Source organism: Felis catus, chromosome A3 (assembly GCF_018350175.1).
Source record: "Felis catus isolate Fca126 chromosome A3, F.catus_Fca126_mat1.0, whole genome shotgun sequence".
Classification (NCBI taxonomy): Eukaryota; Metazoa; Chordata; class Mammalia; order Carnivora; family Felidae; genus Felis; species Felis catus.
Window position 1 is genome coordinate 117508755 of NC_058370.1, and position 23574 is coordinate 117532328.

General features: G+C 45.6%; 1 protein-coding gene across 11 annotated transcripts in view; it reads right to left on the reverse strand.

Annotated features, from left to right (window-relative positions):
• PLB1 (phospholipase B1) overlaps window positions 1–23574 on the reverse strand; it is a 170942-nt gene that overhangs the window by 132712 nt on the left and 14656 nt on the right. Inside the window, exon 1 of one of the 11 annotated variants that reach the window (XM_019827729.3) lies at window positions 9761–9908. The exons of the other annotated variants lie outside the window; for them this stretch is intronic. The gene's annotated coding sequence lies outside the window, so the exon portion shown is untranslated. Of the gene's footprint in view, window positions 1–9760; window positions 9909–23574 lie in introns of those variants that run through there. 11 annotated transcript variants of the gene reach the window in all.

Consider the following 23574-nt stretch of genomic DNA (forward strand, 5'->3'; position numbering starts at 1 on the left):
GAGGAACACTTAATTTAAGTAGAACTGCTCATTTGAGAGGTGCCTTAGAACAAAAGCAGAATAAAATTCCTCAGTCCCAATGAGCACCCTTTTGTGATTGGCACCCTGATGTTTCTAAACAGAATGTAAAGAATTTTTTCTTTCAAGTCTAAAGAAGGAACTTGATGACCAAGTATAAAGCTTTCTGGGATAAAACTGCCTCCCTCATTAACCCCCCACCTTCTAGCACCTCCTACTCTTTAACATACCCTCCCCTCCACTTCCACATGGTTCTGACCTCAATCCCCTCCACCTCTTCCATCCTCTTGCCTGGATCCCTTGCCATTTCTTAACAAGCCCCCCGACACTCCAAAACATTAGTTTCCTTTAAAAATCTCATCCTAATTGAGAATCACAAATGCCTTTAACCATAGAGTTTAAACCCTGGTCTCAGCAGAACTAAGAGCTATTGTCTGAAATGTCCCCAAATCCTGATTAAGAGAGACACCTCTTTACTGAAGAATTCAGAATCTGCCAGGGACCTTATAATCCAGGACTTCCAAATCTCTGCCAACGAATTGACATGTTGGTACGGAGATCAAATGCTAAATTATCAATGAGAAAAGCTGAATAGACTGATCCAGGGTCAAACTTGAGGGATCCCACAGGCACACGAAACCAGCAAGCCTCAGGGGGGCCCAGAAAATAGGTCGGAGTTTACTAAAGGCAACTTCTGGGACCTTCCCTGTAAAAATAGATCTGAAATCAAGAGCAGGAGAAGACAAGCCAGAGTCAGGGAGAAAATATTTACAAAAGACATGTTTGGTATGGGACCATTATCCAAAATATATAAAGAACTCGTAAAACTCAGCAGTAGGAAAATGAACAACCTGATCAAAAAATGGGCAAAAGATCTGAGCAGATACCTCACCAAAGAAAATACGTGGATGGCAAATAAGCATATGAAAAGATGCTCACCCTCATGTTATTAAGGAAACGAAAATTAAAACTACACACGTATCGGAACGGCCAAGATCCAGGACACTGACAACACCAAATGCTGGTGACGAGGTAGAACAGCAGCAAGTCTCCTACGTTGCCGGTGGAAATGCAAAATGGCGCAGCCACTTGGAAGACAGTTTCTTGCAAAACTAAACGTATTCTTACCAGACATACCTGCATTCACACCCCTTGATATTTACCCACAAGAGTTGAAAACTTAAGTCCACACAAAAACCTGTACATGGTTGTTTATAGCAGCTTTATTCATAACTGCTAAAACTTGGAAGCAATCAAGATGTCCTTCAGTAGGTGGATGGAGAAATAAATTGTGGTCCATCCAGACACTGGAATATCATACAGCGCTAAAAACAAAGAAGCTCGCGAGCCAGGAAAAGACATAGAGGAAACTCAAATGTGCATCACGAAGTGAAAGAAGCCAATCTGAAAAGGCTGTGAGCTGTATGATTACAACTGCATGACATTCTGGAAAAGGCAAAACTATGGATACAGTAAAAAGATCAGTGGTTGCCGGGCGGGGGGGGTGGGGGGTGGGGAGGAAGGGATGAATAGGCAGAACACAGAGGGTTTTTAGGGCAGTGCTACTATAATGGTGGATACATGTCATTATCCATCTGTCAAAACCCCAGAATGTACACCGAGAGTGAGTCCTAATGAAAATTGTGGACTCGGGGTGATTGTGATGTGTCTGTGAAGGCTCTTGGACTGGAACAGATGTATCACTCTGGTGGGGGATGTTGATGGTAAGGGAGCCTTGTGTGAGGGTGGGGTAGGGGGGAAGGGAAACTGTTTTCCTCTCAGTTTTGCTGTGAACCTAAACCTGCTCTACAAAATAAAGTCCATTTAAAAAATTAAATAACATAAAAATTATTGGGTCGCAATTTGGTCTTCTAAGCAGAGAAAAAATGAATCGAAAGGAGATTTTAGAGACATGAAATGACCTTTCAACAAGGTTCAGGAGTCCCTTTCAGAGCCGCGTCCTCTCGTCTTATTCTGTAAATAGATTAAACCTGAAATCAGAGACCTGGTTTGCAAACAAAAGCAGACTGGGCGATAGCCCCACTGTCTAAATTAAAACACACAGCTGAATATTTTAAAAGGGGGAAGGAAATGGGAAAAAATAGATACAAACACGGAGGGAGGGAGGGAGGCAAACCACAAGAGACTATTAAATACAGAGAACAAACTAAGAGTGGATGGAGGGGGAGAGGGAAAATGGGTGATGGGCACTGAGGAGGGCACTTGTTGGGATGAGCAGTGGGTGTCGTACATAAGCCACTTTGACAAATTATATTCATAAAAATAATAAAAAATTAAATTAAAAAATAAGTAAAAGGACTTTGGAATAGAAACAACATAAAACGTAATTTTAAAAATGCGTGACTTTGCAGATAAAACAATTAGGTGCTCCTAATTCTAATTAACCCCCCCTGTTGATCAAGATGCCTGTAAATACTGTAAACAGCAGGGACACTGGAAAAAAGAAAAAAGACTGAGCTTATCTACCCTGTCTTGTTAGAGGAAATGCCCTTCCTCCGATCTAATTCAGTTGCCTAGAGGCAGGCATGTTCCCAGGTGACAGCTTCCTGCCCTAAATTCCTCAAGGCTTGGCTCAAACCTGGAAAAGGTCTGGAGGCAGACGTGGAAACTGCAGCCTCCCGTTGGAATCACCCTGGGCCAACTGTTGCTGAAATTATGAAATTACACAGGAGCGCCTGCTCTGAGGCTGAACCTCAGAGGCCCGGCCAGCCCTCTGCCTGCTGGCATCTGGGCTCAAGGCACTCTGGGCTGGGACGATGCCCCCGGACCTCCCCAGCGGCCCTGCACGGCCCTGGCGCACCAGGCTGCTTTGCACCTGAGTTTCCAGGCACCCTCTCAGACCGACCTCAGTTGAGCACTAGTTGGCTGAAGGTTAGCATGGAAATAGGGGGGTCAAAAGGGACATTAGAATTCAAAGACAACAAGGGGTGCCTGGGTGGCTCAGTCGATTAAGCTTCTGACTTCGGCTCAGGTCAGGATCTCATGGTTCGTGAGTTTGAGCCCCGTGTTGGGCTCTGTGCTGACAGCTCAGACCCCGGAGCCTGCCTTGGATTCTGTGTCTCCTCCTCTCTCTGCTCCTCCCCCACTTGTGCTCTGTCTCTGTCTCTCAAAAATAAATAAATGTAAAAAAAACATTTTTTTTTTAAAGAATTGAAAGAGAACGTGAGGAGCTACTACTCAAAACACAGGCTAGCAACAGTGGAGTCACCTGGGAGCTTGTTAGAAAGGTGGAATTGCAGGCTGGCCCAGACAGCCTGGGTCAGTTTTGTGTGCACACTGCAGTTGAGAACAATGGTTCTCAACCATTGCTCCCTATCGGAATGTCCCGGGGCTCTTTAAAAAAAAATGACAGATGGGGGAGGGTGTGTGTGGGTGGCTCAGTTGGTTCAGCCTCTGACTCTCGATTCCGGCTCAGTTCATGAACCCGTGATTCGTGGGTCAAGTGATTCGTGGGTCAAGTCGGGCCCATGCTGACAGTTCAGAGCCTGCCCGGGATTCTTTCTCTCTCTCTGCCCTTCCCCCTCGCAGGCACGCCCCCACAAATGCACCCCACCCCCCTCCTGAAATAATAAATAAACAGGTGGAAGAGCCCTGTCCCAGACCGATGGAATCAGAAGACCTAGGAGTGGGGCCCAGGCACTGTTTTCATTGTTGTCTATCTTTTGTTTGTCTTATTGAGGAGGTGATTCAGCTGAGCAACCAGGGTTGAGAACTACTGGCTTCTCACCCCTTTTGTTTTCGACAAGGGGAAACAGAAAGGAGGGAGGAGGTGGGTTCGCTCAGAGACATGACTGTGGTCAAACCCAGGGATCCTGACAGCTAATGCGAGCTGTCCTCACTGCCTCGATTGTCCCTAGGCCCTCTTGAGTACTGACACCTGCCAGGTAGATCCTGCAGCATTCCGGTCTTTTCAACAATGTGTCCCTTGTGAAAGTACTGGAAATTTAAAATCGTCCATCAGTAAGGGCACGGCTGAAAAAGGTATGGTACGGCCACACTACCGAATACGACAGAGCAATGGAAAGGATGGGGTGACCCACACCTACCAACCGAGGTTTTCAAGGTGTAATGTGGAGTGAAGAAAGTGAGGAGCCCAAAGGTATGTACAGTGAGAGGTCTTTCTTCTAAAAAGAATAAACAAACAAAAATAACCAACCAAATACGATATGGGTTTCCTATGGGAAACCATATACGCACATGTATGTGAGTGTGGATATGTATTAAATATAGAGGAAAAGGCCTATAAGCATATTTTAAAAGTCATACCAAGTTACATCAGTACTACATGAGGCTTGGTGGTCCAAGGGGTCATTATCTTTATTACAGTTTTATTTATCTTTTTAAAAATTTTATTTTATTTTTATTGATTAAAAAAAATTTTTTTTATGTTTATTATAGAGAGAGAGAAACAGAGCATGAGCAGGGGAAGGGCAGAGAGAGAGGGAGACACAGAATCCAAAGCAGGCTCCAGGCTCTGAGCTGTCGGCACAGAGCCAGACGCGGGGCTCGAGCTCATGGACTGTGAGATCGTGACCTGAGCTGAAGTCGGACGCTTAGCTGACTGAGCCATCCAGGTGCCCTGAGAGTGTTTCTTTCTTACTAGTCAATTAACGGACTATATCTCCTCTAAAAGAGTGAATATTTTGCGTCTGAAGGACTTTCCCTACCTGAGACAGGTCTGATGCTCCAAAGCACGCCAGTGGCCAGCAGTTCTGGATTTTCCGGAAACGTGCATGGCCATCCCATTTTGCCTGAGAAATATCTACAGCTAACACACTGCCCACATCCCAGGACAGGTCCCTGCGAAGCCCCCGGCTCAGCCTCGCCCTGGTCATCTGGATCTCAGGGGCATCTCCATGGCGGAGGCTGAGGCACTCCACTCTGGAATGCTGTCACCCACACTGGTGAGGAATGAGGCTCGGGGACCATCGAGGGCCCACAAAGGCCAGTGGTTCATCCCACCATGTTCCTGATGATCTGTGATGAGACTATAACCCACACATTTCTCTCAATCTTTTATTTATTTATTTATTTATTTATTTATTTATTTATTTATTTATTTATATTTATATTTATTTATTTATATGTTTATTTTTGGGAGAGAGAGAAAGTGAGAGAGAGAAAGAAAGAAAGCACATAAACAGGGAAGGGGCAGAGAGAGAGGGAGACACAGAATCTGAAGCAGGCTCCAGACTCTGAGCTGTTAGCACAGAGCCCGAGGGGCGGGTGGTGGTGAGGGGGTGAGGCGGGGGGCGCTGGAACTCACCAAGAGATCATGACCTGAGCCGAAGTCGCATGCTCAACCGATTGAGCCACCCAGGTGCCCCATTTATTGATCTTGTTTTAAGTTTACGTATTTATTTGGAGAGAAAGAGAGAGTGTGAGAGTGAGTGGGAGGAGGAGTAGAGAGAGAGAAAGAGCTTGTGCCTCTTGCTCCGGACTCTACTTTCCTTACCTCCTGCCTCAACTTTTTTATACATCCCTGCCTGTTATGACGTTCGTGGAATAGGAGGATACCTGGGACTCTTCCATATGTCTTGACATTTGGGCAGAGCCCCCAATAGCCAAGAATAACTGAGCAGGTGCCAAACATGCCACTTCCTAACTTGGGGACCACCTCTGCCGTTTGAGAAAGAGTCTGAAATCAATCAGCCCGTGCCCCACCTCCAGGCCCTCCGGAGATTGACGGTCACATCGCCAGGCTTTCCCGGAAGGGCAGTCATCTCTTGGTTGTGCATCACCCCCACTTTCCAGCCCGGGGGTAGGGGGCCTCAAAGAATTTGACAGGTGTCTCCTGGATTTGAGGAGCACAAGAAGTGGTATGTAACCCCTGAAAAGCCTCAGTGTGAGCGGGGTGCCTGGGAGAGGTGTGTTTCCAGGATGTTGGAAAACCTCACTTCTCCCAGTGTCTCCTGGATTCTGCCTATCGCACACTTCTGACACCAGGTGTGGGGCAGGGACGTTCCCACACCAAGTAGAGGAACCGCCAGAGGGAAGAGGGTGCGGAACTTCCCGGCCCTCTCTGGGCACACCACTTTCCCCAAATTGCCACGTTCTCACCAACCTGGAAGCTCTCCAGACCCCCATCCTTTTGCATTTTTACGGAGGCTTCAGGATACAGACACGATTGATTAAATCATTGGTCGTTGGTAACTGAACTCAGTTTCCAGCCCTTCTCCTCTCCCGAGAGGTGGGGCGGCCGGCGGGAAGTGAAAGTGCCAACCCTCTGATCACGTGATCGGTTTCCCATGGCAACCAGCCCCCAGCCTAAGGGGACCTAGGGGCTCTCCAAAACTCACCTCGTTAACATAACAAAGGATAACCCTTAATCCCTCACCACACTTAGGGAATTCCAAGGGGTTTAGGAGCCCTGTGCCAGGAACGGAGATGAAGACTAAATCTGTGTTTCTTATAAATCACAATATCGCGCAGGCTTTGGATCCCACGGAAGAGGACCACGAAGGGATGAGGTGAGGACTGGTGGAGCCACAGAGATCCTGCGTGACCGGCCAGGAGACCTGGCCCAATGTCAGGAAACCACATATAAAAGAGCCTCAGTGACAAGAGACGCTCTAAAGTGACCACAGACTCCCCCGCAAGGGGACCTGGCTCTGCAGTCAGCCGGACCTTCAGGCAGGCCCTTCCCTGCCCTCAGCCCTTCCCCGCTCTGACCTCCACCCAGGAGCAGGCTCGCCGTCCTAGGCACGCAGGGGATGGACGCGGGAGAACTAGCTTGTTTTCCTCTGCACCTGCAACTTCCCCTGCCTGACTCCGTGAGGGAGACACTTTGGAGGAAAAGGAGCTTGGAGTTGTGAGATCCCACCGGCAAGGTATTTATCACAAGACAATGGCCAGAACGGTGACCGGTGCTTGCCTGAGTTTCCCTGCAGGGAAAAACGGATCCAGAGAAATGTTTGCCGGGGCTCGGAAGAGGAAATGAAGGTACTTTCCCCTGATGCCATGTGTCCCCGCTCGCTCGCTCAGCAAAGCGTTCTCCCTGGGTTTTCACCTGCTAACTTGGGTTAGCAGCCTGCGCTTCAGCGAACATGAACGCGAACTGAGCTTCCTCCAGGTGTCAAACCTGGGCCTTATCTTTATCTCTTGTGGTTCCATGCCGCAGCCCAGCTTGAGTGATCTGAACATTTTTCCCTGTCCCATTTGAAGAGTTTAAAATCGGGTGTCACAAAAGCGCCGGACCGGCCCCGCAAATCTTCCAGGTACCAGACCCCACGCAGTGTGCCGCCTAGGAACCCGGCCAGCCCAAGGGCCTCTGCACCAACAGCACCTGGAGACCTTTCCCCTCCCTGCCCTGGCCATGCTGAGCCTCTCTCCTGTAGCCTCTCTCAGCCTCTTCTGCCAGTAAGTCCCCACCCGCTGAAAGGCCCCAAGGCTCCCTGTAATTGTCCTAGTAGGCAGGTGTCTTGAAGGAAGATGTGACTGAGTCTCCAATGTGTGACACGATTTAGAGAGAACTAAGGGCCACCCACCTTGTAATAAGGGCTCCACGCAGACTTTCCCTCTTCCTTTCTCATACTGGTAGGAAATATTTTTTTTTCCCTCAATTCAAGGCCAAGTCCCTATGCCATCATCTTCTTCTCCTGTGACCAGAACCTCCCCGGAGCCTTGTGCTCCAGGCCTTCACTCTGCCTCCACTGCCCTGGATGCTGGGTCCCGCGGCTCACACCTTGCCTATCACAGGAACAACACGCATCTGCCCTGCATAGCATGGTGACTGGAACCCAGGAGTGTTATCCCCGAGTAAGGCCCAAGGGTCAGCACATATTTCCTGAGCTACATCTACGTGCCAGGTGAGGCCCCTGACCTCAAGAAGCTTATATTCTAGGCAGGCAGGGGGCATTGGTTTCACAAATGAATGTGAAATGACAGTATGGAGACAGGTGACCGGATGCCCTCTCCCAGGCTCGTTTCAAGGCTCTGTGGTTGGCAGGATCTCGGGGGAAATCCAGGAAGGGAAAGGCCAGGTGGCCACAATGCAGAGCGAAGGCAGATGTAGGTGGGAGAGGTAGGCCTTGGTAGCATCTGGGCCTTTGTCCTAAGAGAAACCAGAAGCCAATAAAGTGTTTTAAGGGATTGGGAGGAGGGGAGGTGTGTGACAGGATCTGCTTACTGTTTTAAAAAGGTGACTGATGCTCTTTGGAGAATGGATGGCAGGGAGAAAAGGGAGGGAGCTGGGAGCCCAGTCCCTCTGAGCGGGAGGTGGAGAGGACTTGAAGCAGGCTGGCAGTGGTGGGAGGTGCAGAGATGTGGGTAAAGAGGTGCTCAGGGTAAAACTGTGTAAGAAGGGAGGAGAGGCGGCGCTGGGTTTCCAGCCTGGGCCCTTCCCCGGGCCTGGACGGCAGATGATGTGCTGAGCAGGGATCACTGGGCAGGGACAGGGTTTGGGGAAGAGTGCTGAGGGAAGTCACAAATTCAGGTCTGGATGTACTGAGCGTGAGGTGCCTTTAGGACACACGCACAAGAGGCACCCAAGAGGCAGGAAATTAGGTGGTTAGGAAACTCAGAAGAGAACGGGGAGCCAGAGCTCTGCAGGAATCAGAAGTGGTCCTTCCCGTGGCCGGTGGCTTCGTCTGCCAAGGAAGGGGGGAGGAGAGGGAGAAAAAACCCAGGTGACTGCATCCTGAGGCACTCTGAGGGCTAGATAGACAGGAAAAACACCTGCAAAGGAGATAAGGAAAGACTGGCCAGAGAAGTAGGTTTGGGTCTGGGAGAGAGACGTTTCCAAAATGGGGAATGCTATAGACGGTGGGGTCTGAGGCCTGGGAAACTGAGTTGTAGCAAAAGGGGGTCATTGTTGGGCATAGTGGTGTTTCTGAGGGACTCTGGGCACCTGTGCCCCACCCAGGGACTGCCATCTGCCCGACAGTGGAGTAAGGAGGTTGGATCAGCACCACGGTCCCCACAGCTTAGAATTGTTCCAGAGAACCATCAAGGTGGAGGCATGCTTCAGCCTCTCTGCGCCCAACTCCCCTCCCATGCTCGGCCATGTCTTCTGGGTCGGTTTGGGGGCTACAGTCCTGGAGCCACAGGGCCTGTGTGCGGGGGGAAGGGAAATTCCTTCTGTGAACCAATTTCAGGTGTCATGCGAGAGACGGGAAAATGTCAGATGTGATCCCTGTCCTCAGAGACCTTGTCATCTCTGTGGGGACGTAAGATGAACATATACAACAAATAAAATCTAGAGACTCTAAGTGAGAGGAAGGACTACATAGATGCACACTAAGCCATCAGGCAAAAGAGCAGGCAGCAGACCCACAAGAGAAAGCTGCTTGGAGCAGGCAGAGAAAGGTGTGCAAGAAGCTGAGTGTGCTAACCGGAGGAGTGTGAGCTAAGGCATGGAGGTCAGCCAGGAGCGGACAGATAAGGGCTTGGCCTGGCGGGTCTGACTGTGTGGGATGGGGATTCCGGAGATGGGGTGGTGTGGGCATGGCTGCTCCCATCTGGGTCAAGGGTGCTGGCCCAGTGGTTCTCCAGCACTGCAGACCCAATGCCACACAGGACAAGCAAAAGCAGGTATCATCCTGTAGGAACCTGTTCCCCAGAGTCACTTCTGCTGTGACCAAGAAGCACAGACTCACAGACACAACACATCACGGGCAGGACTGGGTCTGAGGGAACCCTCTGAGTACTGATGGTGTGGTTCTCACCAGACCCTGTCCCTTCTTCGTCCCTCCGACCAACCCAACAGAAAGTCGTTTCTCACCTTGGCCATCCACGGGCCCTTCTTCCTCTTCTCCTCGGCCCCGCTCCTGGCCTGTCTCTCTCCTCCCCGAGGTGGTGGGGGCTGCAGGCTCCTCCCTGAGGTCTGCCGGCTGCACCTTCAGGCCAGGACAAGCTTCTCTGGGCGGCTCGTCTCTAAGAAACTCCACTGCCCACATGAAGGGGCAGCTCCTCCCCTTTCTTCCTGCCTCCAGCTCACATCTCCAGAATGTTCTCCTTCCTCCAGTCTTGGTTTGCTTCTTCCCTCCCCTGTCCTCATTTCCTTTCTTTGTCATCAGGCCTCTTCCCTCCACCAGTGGTTCCTGTGGCCTCTGGAAGGGGCACCAGCCCCAGGCCCAGGGCCCTGCATACCTAAACCTTCCCTCTGGCCTTATCCTCAAAGATGCCCTTTGAGCACATTTCTGGTACCACACTGCCTCCGCACCTTTCCTCAGGCTGCACTTTCCTCCTGACAAGGCTCCATCTGACAAGCTCCTTCCCACCCTCCAGATTCATTTCAAACCCATCTGTCCCACATGGCAGCCAAGCAAAATGCATAAGAGAATGTACTTTGGACTCAGAGATATCTGACCTTCATCTCTGTTTGGCCTTTTTCCAGCTCTGTGTCCCTGGGCAAGTTACCTCATGTCTTCTGAGCCTGTTTCCCAATCTATAAAAGGAGGGGACGATAAAATGAAATTCTCTATGTGAAGTGCTCAGCATGGCACCTGGCTGCTGGCAGGTTCTCAGAAATGCTCACTATACGGCTTGTTTCCAGGCCCCTCCCACCAGCTGTGCTCTCATCCTCCTGTGAGGCCCCTGAACATTTTGGGTTTCTCTCTCAGCACCCAAATTGGCAGCAAACTCCTCTAAAGCAAGAGCTCCTTTGTACCCCTTTGAGTCTCACACAAAAGATATTTGTTGAATGGAAATGGAAATTGTTGACAGACCTGTAATGGCTTGTCCTGGGAAGAACAAACACTTTCCTGTGGTGAAAGATGCCCTGAAGCCAGTTAAGGCCAGCACCTGCCTTCGAACCCCGGGACCAGCTCACCTTCTGGTTCGACACCTTATCTCGGTGCAGCGGACCTCTTTGGCCACTTCCTGGTTCCTCCTGTCCATCTTAGACAATGATGTTAGGCACGAATGGGCCTGGCTGAGCAGAGATGACCTCCAACAATGCCCAGAGAAGAAGCTGTGCCCTGATGGATCCCGCCTCACCAGCCTGACCACTCAACATGGCCTCGTCTCTTCACACTCTGCAAACTGAATGCCAGACTCCGAGCGTTTCCTTCCCAAGGTCCCTGACATTCTCTCCCACCTGTTCCCCACACATGGAGCCACCTCCATCCATTAGAGATATTAGCGTTGATGATCTTCAGCGAGCCAGGGGCAGGTTCCCAAGGCAGCACGGGGCCACTGAACAACTGCCTGCCTCCTGCCAGCAAACTTCAAGCTCTGCCTACAAAGGAATGTGTGAGGGGGACAGACCCACACTGTCCTATCACACCCTTTCTCACCCCAGGACAATAGGTGTCTACTTAACAGATGTCCCTACAACTCTAAGCAAAGAGAATCTGCTCAGGGTGGTGAAACAGAGTCTCTCCTCATTCAGCCTCCTTCCTTGGGATGAGAGACCAAAATAATTGGACCGATCAAGGGTGTCATCCACACAAAGAGACAAGGGTGAGCTCTTGTCCAAGGGAACTGGATGGTAATAGAAAGTTGAGTCGGGGGTGAGTTAATCAGCAGGCCAGCAGTCCCCGCACCAAGCCTAGAGGACTCCCTAGAGCCCCAAGATAGATTTCAATCTGTGTCCCTGAAAAACCATCTTGCCGTGTCCCTTCTCTGGCCAGGCATGGCGGCACCCTATGTCTACCCCGTGACAACACTTATCTCTAGTCATTGGCAGATCACAGTTCTGTCTTAACATGGAGGCAGAGCTCCTTGTGGGATTTGCCTCTTTGTAGCTGTAAATTGCCTGTATGTACCAGCACGTTCAGTAAAATGGGTTGAAATGAATGAAACCATGGATTAGAATGAAGACTTAGAATTTAAACCTCTTCCATTGGTGTGGGGAAGAAGTAAGATGAAGTCTCCTTTTCCTGACAACCCAAACTCTGTCTTTCGTTCTCCCTGTCTTCCAGGCCCCAAACCTCCATCATCTGACTCCTTCATTTTCTTGTCCTCTGCCTTCATGAAGCCCTTTTTGACTGCCCACGTCCCAGGGACCATTCCCCTCTCTAAATCCCTGAGCCCTGGCTGCCTGGTCCCTTCACCTGGTATTTGCTCTGTCCTGTCTTGGTTCCTAACTCTTTGCAGGCATGATTCCCCTCCCTATCTAGGCTTCTGCAAGCTTCAAAAAGGCAACATGCCTATGTTCTGATTCTTTGCATCCCCCAAAGCAGCAGCACAGGGTATGGGCCAAAGTCAGCATTTTGCAAATTAGTAAAAATGATGGAGTGAAAATGATGGAGTGAATTGATGAATGACCTAATTCCCAAGGGGTGTTTCACATTATCACAAAGCTCCGTACATACCCGTGGGGCAGTGTACCCTTGTGTCTCCTCCAGAACATACTTGCTATGGCCTATGGCACATGACACATGACACATGCAGTGTTCCACACACACCTCTCTGTGTGCATGGGACATTCTGAGTCCCCCACATCCCACATCTTCTGAGTGCCCTCTGCCCCTCTTTCTTTCACAACCTAGTGTAGGAGAAAGAGCCCAAGGGTCAAGAGTTGGGAGCCTGATATCATCCCAGGTCTCGGCTTGCTGGGATGTCTGGCTCAATATGCCTCACCTCTCTGTGCCTAGATTCTTCTTCTCCTTTGTCCCTTTTATTGTTACTATGAAACACATGTTTCAGCCTGGCATATAGTTGGTCTTCTCAATGATTCTCTTTGCTTCCCTCATGGTTACAAAATGGCTGCTACATCTCTAAGCATCCTGTTTTTACATAACAATGACCAAAGGTAAGAAGAAAATGCAGGTGTGTGTGTGTGTGTGTGTGTGTGTGTGTGTGTGTGTGTGTGTCTTTCTGTCTTTGTCAGAGGAAATCTTTCCCAAAGATCTCCAGCCAACACTTTCTCACTAGGTCTCACTAGGCAGAACTGGGTCACATTATCACCTCTCCTAAACCAGTTACTGGCAAAGGAGACAGAATTATCACGACTGACCTAGACCAAACATGACTCACCTCCTAGAGCTGATAACACCTTCCTTGGGCATATTGTTGATCAATATCTAAACAAAACTGAGATTCTATTCACAAGGTAGGAATACAGAATAGCTGTGTTGGGAAAGCAGCCAGCAATATCTCTCACATCACCAAGAGATCTCTGGCCAGAGCAGCCTCTGTCCAATGGAGAGAACAATAAAACCTGTTCAGTGGAGTTTGGGGCAGTTCATTTTATGTAAAAGATGCATTCTGAGGGGCACCTGGGTGACTCAGTCGGTTAAGCCTCCGACTTCGGCTCAGGTCATGAGCTCACAGTTCTTGAGTTTGAGCCCCACACTGGGCTCTCTGCCGTCAGCACAGATCCTGCTTCAGATCCTCTCTCTCTCTCTCTCTCTCTCAAAAATAAATAAACATTAAAAAAGATGCATTTTCAAAACCTGCACATTTTAAAGCTCATGTAAATTCAAACCAATCCTGACAATGTATGGTAGTAGTTTCTGTTACTAGGTAACGTTGTATCAACTATATGACAGTTGATAGGTAAACAGTTGGCATAAACATTTGACAATTCCCTTTGCCTGCCAGAGGTTTCAAATTATGCAACTTGTGACAAATTTTTAAAACTTTTGGGGACTCCCATGATTTCATGCATTGCTTACAAATGGAGGCTTTATTAATATTTTCATTGATATTTTGAAATAAAATAACCTCAAATTTTTTTTAAATTTCGGAAAAATTGTCAACTTTTTAATTATTTATTGTTTATTATCTCGTTATTTATTATCCCCAAGTTCCCACTTCACATTAAAATACGATACTGTCTCTAAAGTGAGTTGATCTGGCCAGTTGTAATGTGTGGGTGGTTGGGTTGGGGTGAGGGGCCATTGCGGTTCATTTTCCCAAGGCACTGGGAGGATTATATGAAAAAGAGGAACCAGTGAACCTGGGCAAGACTCTAGGCAAATTAGTCTCTGCCTCAGTTTACCTGATCTGGCCAGCTAGCTGGTTGAAAGCTTCCTTGTGGTTCTAAAAGTTTGAGTCTGTGGATCCCATAATGAGTCTAAACTTTTATGAGCAACTACATTTTACCTTCTCAGTGCATGTTTTACAACTGAAGACACACAAAGCATTTATAGGTTCACTATTTTGCAAAGAGATAAGCAGAGTCTTTGGGAAGGAGAGAATGAAGTCACCCAGGAAGCCAGAGGCCAAGGAACATCTGATTTCTTCCTCCTCCAATAAGCGGGTAGATACTAACGTTCCTTTAGGGGGTGGGGGATTGGATTCCACTCAAAGCCTTTCCTCCACAAGATACTGCAGGCTCAACTGCTCTTTCCACCTGCCCAGAAAGCACTAGGCAGGCTCTCTCTGGCTGCTTAGATAACATAGCTGTCTTCCTGAATTTGGCCCTGGCTGCAGCGGTAACTTGAGAACTGTCTGGAGAGACTGGAGTAAAAGGCCAGTGGGCCAGTGCCAGAATCCACAGGCTCCAGCTCCCCAGCGCTATAGGTAGAGAACAGGGGCCCAAAAGGAGAACCAAGGGTCACAGTGGTCTGGCTTATCTTAGACACTGATCCCTCATACAATATTTTGAGAAAAAAAATGAATTAGTTGACATTTTAAAATGGGATGATTCTATATTTTAAAAGTTCACATTTCTGGCTTTTTTGGAAAACGTGGAGGATCTCAAAACACTCAGGGGCCCACGAGTAAATGCTTCGTTGCTCAGTTGGAAGATGGACCGCCCAGGCTTGTCAGAGCCCCTCTACTCCCTCTTGTCTCCCTGTAGCTGCTTGATTCTGAGACACCTCATCCAGCCATTGGATAGTCAGCTCTTCCTGGAGGGCTAGCCACATTCCTACAGGCCCGAGTCCTCCCAGGATGGCAGCTTGTTAATTTCCCCACAAGGCATCCGCTCTGAAGAGAGGGACGCCGCCCCTCCTACTCCTCCATTATTTGCGCTTACAGGTCTCTCTTCCTGCTCTGATGTGGGCTGTTAATAACCTTGGGCAGCATTATTAGCCTCCAAGCTCCAGGTCATGGGAGGTGAGGGTCTCTGTTCTCTGCCCTGATGCTCCGTATGCGGAGTCTGGTGTCCAATTCTGAAGGCTGGTATTTTCAGAGAAGCATCAAACCCGTTAGAGACCTGCCTGCATCTAGAGGGCAGTTAGCTAGATGGGAAGGGTCAGGAAACCACACTACAGCAGGAAGGATTGATAGAACTGGGGGTGTTTAGCAGACAAAGAGAAGACCCAGGAGATGTGATTCTCTCCCTTAAACATGAAGGGCAGTCATGTGAAAAGGGGTGATATAAGTTATTACTGTTAATAACACTAATACAACCATTACTAACAATACTAGTGAGAAATCTTGAGTGCTTACTATATGCCAAGCATTACTCCAAGAATACGTATTGACTCACTAATTTTGACACAAAAACTAAGAAATAGAAGCCATAGGAAGAGGTTGCCACAGTAAATAGTGAGCTCTCTGCCTCTGGAGGAGTGTAAGCAGAGACTAGAGACTGAAAGTCATCAAAGGGGTGGTTGTATTAAATGATTCATAAGGTCTCTTTCACCCCTGGCATTCTTTGATTCAAATATTTTAACTTCAGGGACCTCCCACAGGAACTGAGTTGGATCGGTGAGTGCGAAAGATCAGAGAACCAAGGAATGAAGCGGGGAGCTCAGCTCTGTGGCCCTCAGTGTGCAGAAAAGTACATGTGTTTGACAGCAGCTCAAGGAGGACGAAGTATACATTTATATAAGTGCATTCTGAAGTTTGTATATGTAGATATATGGGAATGGATAGGTAGGTTGAGTAATCAATTGTTATTGAGACTTCTCGGGACTCTTACACGGCTCACCACTGTATGAGAATCAGACAGACCAAAGCTGACTAGCTTATATGTTTTCCAAATTCCTGGTTAGAACCCACTAGTGAGTTACATAATCAGTTTGGTTGGTTGTAGCTAGCATTAAAAAAAAAAAAACACGATAGAAAACTATCAGAGTTCATCACAATTAATCAGTAATAACTCTTTCATTAAAGTTTTGTTTCAATAATGTGTGAGTGTAAATATCACAGGGGTGTGTGTGCTGAATGATGATGTAAAATTGGTGGGAAAAAAAGTTTGAAAGCTACTATGTCAGAATGGGAGCAACCCTGTTCTGCGGGCCAAATCTGCCTTACCAGGAGTAGCTTCCCCTACCCTTCTGGAAGGAAGCTTCTGGAAGACGCCTTGGCCATCAGTGTTTGTATGGCAGCTGTACCCTCTTGTAGCTCACCTGAGTGCTGTAGCAGTCTTTTAGACTTCATTTTACAAAAACCAGAGCTAGGCACAACACCTTTTGGTCTTTCACATTGGAATTTGTTCTGTCAAAAGCCCATTTCTTACCCACTCTGATTTATAGTGAGTGCCCTGAATGGGCATGAAAAACAGGATGCTGTAGAGATCATGCAGCTTGACCCTAGGATGGGTTTGTCTTGTGGTCGAATGCAAATAATAAATCAGCAAATTCTTCAAAAACCCTTACCTTTTTCTATGTTTTGGAATAGGTAATATACGGGCACATTACAAAATTCAGAGAACTAAAGGGTGTAGATCCTTCCCACTGGGGGTGAAACAACAAGTCTCCCTCCCTCCCCTTTCTCACCCAACCAACCCTTTGACTATTACTACGTGACTACTACTACAACCCTTGACAAGGCACTTTTGTAAACCTTTCCCGTTTTAATCTTGTTGGGTAGAATATGAATTAGTAGCGTCTACAGATGAGGAAGTTGAGGCTCAGATGTGTTTCTCATCCAAGGTTGCACGGCAGATAAACAGAAGAGCCGAAACTGAGCCTGTATTTTCGGACCCAGTCTAATTCCCATTCCACACTTCCCAATGCTGCCCGAGTAGTCTCTTCAGAAGTATACAAAGTTTTGGGGAAAATTAGCCGTACAAATGGTTGCTATGGCTTTAGTTTATCTAAACATGCAGGCTTGCTGTGAAAGATAAGTAAGGTGAGGAGGCTCTTCCATGGCTCTCTTGCCTCATTCACATCTGAGCTGATTATCAGTGTCTCCGCTGAGACTTTGAAAAACATCCTCAGGTAGAAATTTTAACTTCCTGCACATCAGAAATGAAGTTTACAGAGACTATTTTCCTTGCAATCAGCAGAATGGTTTCTGCTGCAAATATTCCATGACGTTGAACAGTCAGGCTCACCAAGAGGAATGCAAGGGATGCCGTTTACTCCAAAGGATGAGCTCTCTTTTCTCTTCCGTGCTCAGGCTCTGGAGTACATTGGACTTCTTCTGGAACAAGTTTTGACCTAAAATGGGTATTTGCTAGACTCAACTCCAACTAGTTTTGTCTATATCCAATATCAAATCCACCAACAAAAGACCATGATTTGTTGTCTTTGAGGGTACTCAAAACACGTAACTCAGATTTTAAAAGCAATTCAAGGGGCGCCTGGGTGGCTCAGTTGGTTAAGCATCTGACTTCAGCTCAGGTCATGACCTTATGGCTTGTGAGTTTGAGCCCCACATTGGACTCTGTGCTGACAGCTCAGAGCCTGCTTCAGATTCTGTGTCTCCCTCTCTCTCTGCCTCTCCCCCACTCACACTCTGTCTCTCTCACTCAAAAATAAACATTAAAAAAATAATAAAAAAATAAAAGCAATTCAAAGCAAAACTGTGTCCAAAAATATTTTGAGTTATGGCAATGTTCTTTGGAATAGTTCCCTAGAACTAATTGAAAGAATGGCAAATACCCAATTTTGGGGTTTTTAAAAAAGTTTTTGTTTATTTTGAGAGAGAGAGAGAGCGCACATGTGTGCATGCGTGCACTTGAACAAGGGAGGGGCAGAGAGAGAGAGGGAGAGAGAGAATCCCAAGCAGCCTCCACACTGTCAGCACATTGCCCAACATGGGGCTAGAACTCACAAACTGTGAGATCATGACCTGAGCCGATATCAAGAGTCAGACACTCAACCGGCTGAGCCACCCAGCTGCCCAGCAAATAACCATTTGGACTCAGAACTTCTGGTCTATGAGAATGAAGTTTCATTACTTTGTAGTCATTTCTTATAAATAACAGCACTCTGTTCTATGATAATTCATTTTTGAAACACATATAAAAACCATATTTATCATTTAAAAAGTTTTTGCTTCTGAGCCACAAAAAAATCCAATACAAACTGGTTTAAGAAATAAAGGGATTTCTTTTTGGCCTGCTGCCTCTTTTCAGTGCTAGGCTGGGTCCCCTCATGGTCCCCTCCTCACCCTCATCACATCCAAGATGCAACAGCTTCTCCACTTGCCACCAGCTGCTATGGGTGAGCTGCTCATAATTCCATTTAGGGCCAACTCTCCACTTGTGCACAGGATCCTGTCTCCTCTCTCTCTCTTCCCGCACCAATTATTCCCTCTCAGCTATGCCCCCTTTAGCATGCCAACATTGCGTGATTTTTCCCAATGTCAAAACTTCTCTTCACTTCATATCCCCCTCCAGCTGCAATCCCATTTTTCTTTCCTCTTTGAGGGTCAAATTCCTGGAGAGAATTCTCCATGCTCCTGGACTCCAACTCTTTGCTTCATTTCAGTGAGTTCTGACTCAAACACCTGAACAAAAATATCCTCAGCTTTACCAGTGACCTTCATATTGCTAAGTCCAGCAGTGAGTTTTCAATTGTTATCTTAACCTTTGGCAGCATTTAATACAGTTAACTACTTGTCCTTTTTTGGAAATACTTTCTTCAATTGGACTTCAAGACAACACTCTCGGGTTTTTTTGTTTGTTTGGTTTTTAGTTTTTAGTTTTTGTTTTTGCCCCTCACTGTCCACTTTTTCTTGATCTGCTTTGCTAATTCTTCCTCACCATGCATACTGGAGTATAACTGGGTTTGGTTCTGGGCTTCTTCTCTTGTACAAGTATACTCGTATCATGATTTATCCACTCCCATGACTATGCACCATCTATATCCTGTCAAATGTTAAATTATTTCTCCCCAGAACTCCGGATGCATATCCAACTGGCTAGTGAACATTCCCACTTGGATGTCTAATGGACACCTCAAACTTGATGTGTCTGAAACAAAAATACTAACAGTTCTGGTTCCAGGGTAGCTCAGTAAACTTTATTAGACAAACTCCTGCAGATAACAATGATGAACATTAAAACAAAACAAAACAAAACATTAAAAAAACACAACTACCTGAAGGCCCTAGAGAGTGAACAACAACATGGGGTTTCTGGAGAGGAGTCAATACTTGTAAAAATGAATGCACAGGATGACTTTCCTTTTTTTTTTATGGCTTTTAACCTGAAGGTTACTGTATTAAATGCTGCCACAGTAGGTTCATACAGGGCAGATAAAATGATAGAAAACCTACAGTCCTTCTGGCCTGAAGAATCAAAGGATAGAGTTTGAGGCAACCATAGCCTTTGGAAAGTGAGGGGAGGAATCCAGAAAAAGAGAGCCAGAAAGGAAGAACCACACACTCTGTATATAAACTCTGTCCAAATCTCTGGTCAACCTCTGAACTGTACACACATAAGTCAGGCTCCAGCGACCCAGATAAGAACAAAAGTACTAAGCTGAGGTTTCAGCTGTGTCCCAAGAGACGAGTTACAGTTTTATCCAACCAAGTTTATTGCTGTCTCAAACAAACAAATAAGCGACCCCAAATTCAGCATTTGGAGGAAAACTATAAAACAGAATCCAGAGCCTCTATAACTTAACAATTACAATGTCAAAAATACCCCCAAATTACTCACCATATGAAGACAATGGAATTTGTGATCCATTCTCAAGAGAAAAGATAATCGACAGAGACTGACCATGAGATGACCCAGATGTTAGAATTAGCAGATCATAATTTTATTTTTAAAATTTTAGTTAATACACAGTACAATATTTGTTCTGTAGAATTCACTGATTCATCATTTACACACAACACCCAGTGCTCATCACAACAAGTGCCCTCTTTAATATCCATCACTCATACAGCCCATCTCCCACCCACCTCCCTCCAACAACCCTCAGTTTGTTCTCTATTGTTAAGAGTCTCTTGTGGTTTCTTCTCTTTCCCCCCTTCCCATAGGTTCATCTTCTTTGTTTCTTAAATTCCACATGAATGAAATAATATGGGATTTGTCTTTCTCTTATTGACTTATTTCACTTAGAATAATACATTCTAGTTCCATCCACATCATTGCAACTGACAAGATTCCATTCTTTTTGATGGATGAGTAATATTCCATTGTGTATATACACCACATCTTTATCCATTCATCAGTCAATGGACATTTGAGCTGTCTCCATAGTTTGGCTATTGGCAATAATGCTCCTATAAACATTGGGATGCATTTACTCCTTCAAATCAGTATTTTTGTATCCTTTGGGTAAATACCTAGTAGTGCAATTGCTGGATCATGGGGTAATTCTATTTTTAGTCTTTTGAGGAAACTCCATACTGTTCTCTGGAGTAGCTGCACCAGTTTGCATTCCCACCAGAAGTGCAAGAGGGTTTCCCATTCTCCTCATCCTTGCCAATGCCTGTTGTTTCTTGTGTTGTTAATTTTTAGCTATTCTATCAAGTGTGAGGTAGTATCTCATCATGGTTTTGATTTGTGTTTCCTTGATGATGAGTGATGTTGACCATCTTTTCATGTGTCTGTTGGCCATCTGGATGTCTTCTTTGGAAAGGTGTCTATTCATGTCTTCTGTTCATTTCTTAACTGGGTTGTTTTTTGGGTGTTGAGTTTGATAAGTTCTTTTATTATAGATTTTGGATTCTAAATCTTTATCAGATATGTCATTTGCAAACAATTTCTGCTATTCTATAGACTGCCTTGTACTTTTGTTGATTGTTTCCTTTGCTGTGCAGAAGCTTTTTATCTTGATGAGGTCCCAATAGCTCATGTTTGCTTTCATTTCCCTTGCCTTCGGTGACATGTTTAGTAAGAAGTTGCTCCGGCCAAGGTCAAAGAGGTTGCTGCCTGTGCTCTCCTCTAGGATTTTGATGGTTTCCTGTCTCACATTCACGTCTTTCATCCATTTTGAATTTATTATCATGTGTGGTGTAAGAAAGTGGTCCAGTTTCATTCTTTTGCATGTCACCATCCAGTTTCCCAACACCATTTGTTGAAGAAACTGTCTTTTTCTGTTGGATATTCTTCCCTGTTTTGTTGAAGAAGAGTTGACCATATAGTTGTGGGTCCACTTCTGGGTTTTCTATTCTGTGCCATTGATCTACTTGTCTATTTTTGTGCCAGTACCATAGTGTCTTGATGACTATAGCTTTGTAATATAGCTTGAAATCCAGAATCGTGACGTCTCCAGTTTTGTTTTTCTTTTTCAGGATTGCTTTGGCCATCTGGGGTCTTTTGTGGTTACATGCAAATTTTAGAATTAGCTCTGTGAAGAATGCGGGTAGCATTTTGATAGGGATTGCATTAAATGTGTAGCATACACAAAGCTTAAGCTTTGGGTAGTATACACATTTTAATAATATTTGTTCCTACAATCCATGAGCATGAAATGTTTTTCTATTTCTTGGTGTCCTCTTCAATTTCTTTCATAAGTTTTCTATAATTTTCAGAGTACAGATCTTTTACCTCTTTATTTACATTTATTCCTAGGTATCTTCTTGGTTTTGGTGCAAATGTAAATGGGATTGATTCCTTAACTTATTTTTCTGCTGCTTTGTTACTGGTGTATAGAAATGCAACAGATTTCTGCATGTTGATTTTATATCCTGTGACTTTGTTGAATTCATGTATTAGTTCTAGAAATTATAACTTGCAGAGTCTTTCAGGTTTTCTACATAGAGTATCTTGTCTTATGCAAATAGTGAAAGTTTTACTTCTTTGTTGATTTGTATGCCCTTTATTTCTTTTTGTTGTCTTATTGCTAAGGCTAAGACTTTTAGTACTATGTTAAATAGTAATGGTGAGAATGGGTACCCTTGTCTTGTTCCTGACCATAGGGGAAAGGCTCTTAGTTTTTCCTCACTTAGGATAATATTAGCTGTGAGTGTTTCATATATAGCCTTTATGATGTTGAGGTATGTTCCATCTATCCCTACTTTGTTGAGGGTTTTTATCAAGAATGGATGCTATATTTTGTCAAATGTTTTTTTCTGAATCTATTGACAGGATAATATGGTTCTGTTTAAAAAATGTTTATATTTGAGACAGACAGAGAGAGAGAGAGAGAGAGAGAGAGAGAGAGAGAGAGAGAGAGAGAGAGAGAATGCACAAGCAGGGGACGGGCAGAGAGAGATGGGGACACAGAATCTGAAGCAGTCTCCAGGCTCTGAGCTGTCAGCACAGAGCCCAATGCAGGGCTCCAACTCACAAGCTGTGAGGCCATGACCTACACCAAAGTCAGCAGCATAAGTGACTGAGCCACTCAGGCATCCCATGGGTCATATATTTCTTTCTTTCATTAATGTGGAGTATCATGTTGATTGATTTGCAAATATTGAACCAGCCCTACAGTCCAGGAATAAATCCCACTTGATCATGATGAATAGTTCTTTTAATGTATTGTTGAATTTGATTTGCTAGTATCTTGTTGAAAATTTTTGCATCCAGATTAATCAAGGATATTGGTCTATAATTCTCCTTTTCAGTGGGGTCTTTGTCTGGTTTTGGAATCAAGGTAATGGTGTCTTCACAGAATGAGTTTGCAAGTTTTCCTTCTATTTCTATTTTTTGGAACAATTTGAGAAGGATAGATATTAACTTTAAATGTCTGGTAGAATTCCCCTGGCAAGTCATCTGGCCCAGGACTCTTGTTTGTTGGGAGATTTTTGATTACTGATTCAATTTCTTTGGAGGTTATGGATCTGTTCAAATTTTCTATTTCTTACTGTTTCAGTTTTGGTAGTTTGTGAGTTTCTAGGAATTTGTCCATTTCCCCCAGATTGCCTAGTTTGTTGGCATAGAATTTTTCATAGTATTCTCTATAATTTTGAATTTCTGTGGTGTTGGTTGTGATCTCTCTTCTTTCATTAGTGACTTTATTTATTTGGGTCTTTTCCTTTTCCTTTTCTTTTCTTTTTTAAAGTTTATTTATTTTTGAGATAGAGTGTGAGTAGGGGAGAGGCAGAGAGAGAGGGAGACACAGAATCTAAAGTAGGCTTCAGGCTCTGAGCTGTCAGCACAGAGCCCAACATGGGGCACAAACTCATGAACTGTAAGATCATGACCTGAGCCAAAGTCCAACACTTAACCGACAGAGCCACCCTAGGTGCTCCCCTTTTCCTCTTTGATAAGTGTGACTAGGGGGTTGTCAATTTTGCTAATTCTTTCAAAGAACCAGCTCCTAATTTCATTGATCTGTTCTACTGTTTTTTAATTTTATGTTAATATCATTGATTTCTGCTCTAAACTTTGCTGGTTTTGGGCTTTATTTGCTGTTATTTTTCCAGCTCTTTTAGGTCTACGGTTAGGTTTTTTATTTGAGACCTTTCTTCCTTCCTTAGGAAGGCCTGGATTGCTATATACTTCCCTCTTATGACTGCCTTTGCTGCAACCCAAAGGGTTTGCACTGCCATGTTTTCATTTCATTGGCTTCCATGTACTTTTTTATTTACCCTTTAATTTTTTGGTTAACTCATTCATTCCTT